The sequence below is a fragment of the Ixodes scapularis genome, unplaced genomic scaffold (assembly GCF_016920785.2).
Source record: "Ixodes scapularis isolate PalLabHiFi unplaced genomic scaffold, ASM1692078v2 PGA_scaffold0__279_contigs__length_252992795, whole genome shotgun sequence".
In the NCBI taxonomy this organism is placed as follows: Eukaryota; Metazoa; Arthropoda; class Arachnida; order Ixodida; family Ixodidae; genus Ixodes; species Ixodes scapularis.
In genome coordinates this window covers 209,107,691-209,114,726 of record NW_024609835.1, presented here as the reverse complement: position 1 = coordinate 209,114,726, position 7,036 = coordinate 209,107,691, and the positions used below count along the sequence as shown (strand labels likewise).

Below are 7,036 nucleotides of genomic sequence, written 5' to 3'. Positions count from 1 at the left end.
ATATATATAAATATGTATGTATATATATATATATATATATCTATATATATATATATATATATATATATATATATATATATATATATATATACATAATCTCATATTTTGCTAATATGTCCAGTTTGGCCCACTGTTTGTATGGCTAATATAGATTCATGATATGAAGTGGAAGCGAGATACATATACTTGGAACGGAGAGCGTGCTGTTAAGGACACTATGAATAATATGAAGAACATAAAACACAAGACGACATCCGTCCTTGGGTTTTATGTTCTTCCCAGTATTTATAATAAAGGCCGACAATTTTTACCTTTCAGAAGCCACAAATACGACTACCGATACGAGTAATTCTAGGGAAATGTTCTCCGTTGTCTTACAGCGCTAGGCAGCGCATGCTTTCAGAAACAGCTTCTCTAATTTGCAACTCGAATATCGTCAATCCCTTTCTGACACAAAATACTTAAAGCCCCTCACTTTATGCGGTGAAAAATTTGAAATTCTGCAAATACAGATAGAGGAATCTGCAAAATTCTGCGGTAACATTGAACAGACATAAGGTACATGTAACAGTTTATTTATTGAACGCTATTAATCACTTTGATGCTTGCTTGCATCAAATTAAAAGGAAGCTGTTGTGACTGAGTATCAAATGATGCTTGGTACTCTCTTTACTGAGGGAGTGTCGCTTGTGGGACATAATGTCACCGTATCGACCGAACGACCTTTCTGCATCAACTGAGTTGAATGGCATTGACAGGTATTTAAGGGCAAAGGAAAAAAGTGTTGGAGTCAGGGGTTCCATCCCTGCCCAGAAAGCCAGAACATCAAAATCTTCACCTGGCTTTTCTTGTTTAGAAAGAAATGGTGCTAAGTCCCTGTCACTTGATTTGAGTTCTTGGGCGGACTTCAGGTAAACTTGCCATTCAGCAGCTAGGGCTAGTGAGTCCTCCCCAAGTCCAGGCACACTTGCAAACTCTGATCTCTGCTCCGAGAGACACCCGATTTGCAGAGGATCCAAGCACCTCACACTCTTGAAGAACTTCCAAGTGTCAGACTTCTCCAAATATACTAAAGCTTTGCTGGCCGCTTTACTCATTGCAGCCTTCATTTTGTTTGCAATCCGATGGCCCTCGTCGCGTGCAATGTTTTCTTTCTTCAGCTGTGTTTCAAAATCTTCCTGTGCAGCTGCTTCCAAATATCCCCAGAGTGTAAACAAAGCATTGTACGCTTTGTGGCAGGCTACACGCTGCCCCTCTGATGCTTTCAGCAGGCTTGCAACTTTTTTGCCAAATACTGCAATGCATCGCATGCTGTACTTAAGCTCGGTCGAGTGTTCATTCAAAAGTTCCAGAAGAGAATCAACACACGCTGCGTCTCCATACTTTTCATAGACTTGCCTTAGCAAAGAAGGATTTGGCAGCGGCGGCAGCGAATCGTGCACATCATAATTTACACCCTTCAAACATTCACAGAGTCCATCGACGACAAGCACTGGAACATCGTCATTCACGGAACCCATCTGCCACGTGCCGAATCCACCAAGCGCAATCGACATTCTGCTGCGCAGCCATTGGACGGAATTGGACGGGACAACACAGCGCCACCACCAGGACCAGCATAAAGAAGGCTGCGGGCTGTGACCACCACTTTGGCAGCGACGGCAGCGAATCGTCCACATCATAATTTACACCCTTCAAACATTCACAGGTTGGAATCAATATCTTTCTTAACACGTCTTACCGTTGAGCAATCCGCTGACGCCGCTGCCTTTAGCGTCTTTAGCGTGTTTTCGCCTTTGTGCTTGAAGCGTTGAAATGAGTGCTGACCTTGCAAAACTCTGCGACGATCTGAAAAAAAGAAATTAAACAAGATCTACGCGAATTTCGTAACTGCTTTGAAAGGGACCTACGGAAGGAATTGAGAGAGATCAAGGCTAGTCTTGAAAACTTCAACAAAGATTTTGAAGATCTGAGGAAATAGGTAACCACCGTTAAAAAAGAAAACACTGGCTTGAAGACTGAGAACGCTGCGCTGCGACGGGAATGCGAGAACATAAAGAAACACGCTGAGCAAAACGGCCAGAGGCTCACACTCTGTGAACAATATTCCAGAAATCGAAATATTGAGATAAAAAACGTTCCCGAGGTTCGAGGCAAAAACTTGGCCGCTGTTTTGCAGAAGATCGGCGAGCTGATCGAGGAACCGATTGCGGAAAGTGACGTTGACATTTGCCACCGCGTGCCAGCAGGCAAGCAATGAGCATGTCCCAACGTCATTGCTCAGTTCGTTCTTCGCTCAAAAAGAGACGCGGTCATCGAAAAAGCAGGGAAGAAACGAATGACAACTGCTGACCTCGGTCATGCGTCACGTTCCGCTATCTACGTTAATGAGCATTTGTGCCCCGAACTAAAAAAGCTTCTGGGGATGACAGTTGCAAAAAAAAACACGAGTTGAAATGGAAATTTGCTTGGGCGAGGGGAGGCAAAATATATATGCGCAAAATAGAAAACTCCAAGATTGTTTCTATCACTAGCACCGATGACCTTGCTAAATTAGTGTGACATGTTTGATTTTATTCTACCCGGTTTACAAAGCTGTTTTCTTTTGTTTTGTTTTTATGATAGCTTTCTCAGCCGAACTAACACTAAATCAGATAACCACAAACTTTATATCTTGTAAAGGTAGTAAGCTATCTTTTTTTCAATCGAATTTATGTACCGCGCGGAACAAGGAAGATGAACTTTGTATACTTTTACAGGGGTTCAGTTTTCAGTTTGACATCATCATGCTAACTGAAACTTGGTACCAAAATGAGCTAGAGGTACTTCAAATGAATCACTACAAGGCATATTTTTTAAACCGTGAAAGCAAACGTGATGGGGGAGTGTTGATATATGTTAAGAATACCCTTTGCTGTGAGATTTTACCATGTTTTTCATTTCTTTCCGATGACCTAGAAGTATTATCGTTGAAATGTGAACAACAAGTGTTTAGTGTTATGTATGGACCCCCAAATGGTAATATCGAAGGTTTCTTTTCACACCTAGAGACGTTTCTCGATTTCGTAAATGTCGGTCAATACGCTCTTTTTCTTGGCGGCGACTTTAATATAGATATGCTACGTCCCTCAAGTGCGCAGTGCTCATTTTCATCTATACTTGAATCTAGTGGTTGTGTGAATGTTATTACCTCACCAACTCGCATAACAAGCTCCTCATCAACAATGTTAGATTTGTTCGTTACTAACACTGATACACGCAACACGTCTGGCGGAGTTATCAACGCACAGCTAAGCGACCATCTGCCACTGTATATGTTTACAATCAACGCCACTCCGAACAAAGAAAATAAGACTGAAGATCTACCAACGTTCCAAAATGTAAACGCAACCACCCTCGAAACATTTAGGTCCTTAGTAAACACCACAGACTGGAATGAAATTTATAACTTGGGTAATCCTGATGACGCATACGATACCTTCATAACAAAATTTATGCGTATATACAACATAGCATTTAAATACCAGCCTATTCGCCCAAAAAGTTCCCGACAAAAACCTTGGATAACCAGAGAATGCTTAAAAATGATAAGGAAAAAGAACAGGCTATACGGAAAAATTTTGAAGACCAGAGATTCTGATGATTTATGCTGTTTTAAAGCCTATAGAAATCGGCTGACAAAGCTTCTGAGAAAGTTTAAAGATAACTATCTTCTATGCTTATTTAATGGCCAGTCAATGTCCAGGCCAGACCAGACATGGAAAGCAATCAATAAATTATTGAACCGGTCAGCACAGCTAAACGATGTAACCGAGATAAAGGTCGGAGAATCAACCTTACGAGAAGAGGCCCTAGCCGATTCATTTAACAATTATTCTGCAAACCTAGTACAGGGCACACAAAACTGCGATGGACCAATTTACTTAGGAACGCCGAATGAGAGCAGCGCTTTCCTCGCCCCCACTGATGAACATGAGGTTTATCATACGTTTAACACAATTCAAAATAGCAAATGTACTGATATTGACAACATTCAAATAAGCCTGTTAAATATGTACTGGACATACTAACACCCATAATTACCCATATTTTCAACAGTTCAATTTCATCCGGAATCTTTCCCAAAAAAATGTAAATTGCGAAAGTTATATTTATTTTCAAAGGTGGAGACAAAAACGATCATTCAAACTACAGACCAATTTCCATTCTTCCTGTGTTTTCGAAGTGCCTAGAGAAAATTATTCATCGTCGTATGACTTCTTTTTGTGACCGTTTCTCGCTCATAACCTCATCACAATATGGTTTCAGGAAGGGTAGATCCACTGAACTCGCACTACTAAATCAAAAAGAATTCATTTTAAAATCATTCGAACAAAAACTTTTGACTCTTGGTGTCTTTGTTGATTTCTCTAAAGCATTTGATCGCATAAATCATACCACCCTAATTAATAAACTTCAGTTTTATGGTTTCCGTGGACTAACCCTAAACCTGTTAACATCGTATTTAGAATTTCGTAAACAATCTGTTTTTATAAACAACTATTCTTCCGACTTACAAGCGTTAAAAACAGGTGTCCCTCAAGGAAGTATATTAGGCCCACTTCTGTTTAACATTTATATAAACGAGATTGTAACGATTAGCCCAAACACCACTTTCATCATTTATGCTGATGACACAACACTACTTTTTCAGCTAACAATATCGACACACTTGCAGAAACCACTAACAACACACTGGAATATTTACATAAATGGAGTGAAGCAAACGCTCTACTAATTAATACATCTAAAACAAAAGCGATTATTTTTAAGCCACATAATAAATTGGTAAATATTGACTTGCGCCTGAAACGTGGCCCCTCTATCATTGAAGTCGTCCCGAATGTAAAAACCTTAGGTGTAATGTTTAATGAAAACATGTCATGGGACGCCCACATTCAAAGTGTAATAAAAAAATTTCAAGTGTTGTTGGCATTCTCAACAAGTTCCGTTCAAGTTTGCCAGTCAAAATTAAGCTTCTCATTTACAATTCTTTATTCATGTCGCATTTGAATTATTGTCACTTGGTCTGGGGCACATCAACTACAACTAACTTGGACAAATTAACGATTCTTCAAAAGAAGGCAATCCGAGCTATAATCAATGTACCACAATCAACCCACACGAAACCATTGCTTAAATCATTGAACGTCCTATCCTTAAACAAACTGTACGAATACACTTTACTTATTCGATATATAGCAAGTATTAAACAAAAGACGCCTGACATTAGTAACATAGCAGAATTAACAATAAATATTAGACCTTATAACGTACGTCACGAAGAAGTATGGAGGATACCATTCAGTCGAACAACCTATGGAACTCAAATGCTAAAACATCGCCTTCCTTTTTTACTAAACCATTTAATTGAAAATAACATTATCATCGAACATTTAACATCTCATTCCTTAAAACTGATGTTTCTATGAATATTTCTGTCATACAATTGTATTTTAGCATATAGAGTGTATTTTTTTCCCTTGACATTGTAATCTATAGCCCATTTTTAAACGTGTATTTTGACTATTGTTACGTGATTTTTTTTTTAAGTATCTGACTTTGTTTTTTCTTTATCTTTCGATTGCTTGCCGTTTGTCAAAAATGGGGGCGTGAACCTCGTCAAGCCGACATCTGTCGGCTTTTTGTTCATGCCTCCAGTGCCTGTACACGTGTACAGACGCAAATAAAATGATTGATTGATTGATTGATTGATAGTGCTCAAAGTAAGCAGAATGCTGCTCAACAGCTTCAATCCACGAATTCCACCTACTTTTTACAGGCGCTGGAGGTGTTTTGGCACACTCAACCCCACACTTCTCCAGATGAACTTTGTAGAAAGCTCTCTTCCTACTCGACAGACGGAAGGCTTTCTTCATACAGGCGACAAATTTGTTCACCAAGGGAAGAGATGCCTGCATTGTGCTGCCGACAATGTTTACTGTATGGGCTACACACGTAATGTGAACAGCACACTCGCAAAGTGGCTTTATGCACTCCTTAAAGGACTTCACCATATAAGCAGCGTTATCGCTTACAAAGCCCGTCACGTCCTCGAATTCAATTCCGTACTTCGTCAGTGTCCTCGTTACAATGCGGCCTATCACGGACGAGTTCACTTCATCCACGAATTTAACTTCCACCAGTACAGGTTGTAGCGAAGCACTCGCACTTCTGGCTGACTGGACGAACAGCACGTTCACAACTGATTTTGATCGGTCATCGGTGGTTTCATCAATAACTGCCGACACCGTGGTACCTTGAAACATAGCTTTCAACGCTGTCTCATGCTTCTCGAACAATTCTGGAAGCCGTCGGCGGAGCGCATCAGATCTAGGCACCGACCCGCCGTTCCGAACGTGACACTGTAGAAACGTTCTCAGTTTCGGATTGTCCACCTTCTCTAGGGGAATATTCGCAGATATGAATGCATCCAGCAATTTGAGCACAATGTCGTGCCTCGCCTCGCCAGCGGTCATTGCCGATTCCAGCGTCTGCAGTCGACTTTGCTTTCTCGGCGTTCCTGAGCCCCCAGCGACGTCTTCAGATGGTTCTTCGCCACTTTTTCGCTTGGAAGAGTCTCTTGCTTCGGCATTCTTACAATGACGGTTGCTCTGGATGTGCTCGTCAATAGTCGACTTGTGACGATAGTCAACTGCTCTCGCGCAAGCTCGGCAAAAAAAGGACTCCTCCATCTTCGTAAAAGCTGGCGTGCTTGTATTCTCGAGCACGTTCTTTGGCTGTCTTTTTGCTTAAATGAGATCCTGAGGGAGCCATGTCGATCACGAACTCGGAAACAAAGCAAAAACGGAAAAAATGGCGCACTTTCTGTTGCGTCCGTTGCAACAACGTCGACAGTCCTGACGTTTCGTTGCGCAACCCTTAGCGAAAAGTCGTTCAAAATCAGTATACTGAAAGTATACTAATAGTGAACTTGGGGTATGTACTGAAATCGTACTAGTTTCACACTTTTATGAAACAGAATAGTATGCCTTTA

General features: G+C 40.8%; 1 pseudogene; it reads right to left on the bottom strand.

Annotated features, from left to right (window-relative positions):
- Window positions 1–475: 475 nt before the first annotated feature.
- Window positions 476–6,835, bottom strand: LOC120842040 (annotated as a pseudogene).
- Window positions 6,836–7,036: the final 201 nt, after the last annotated feature.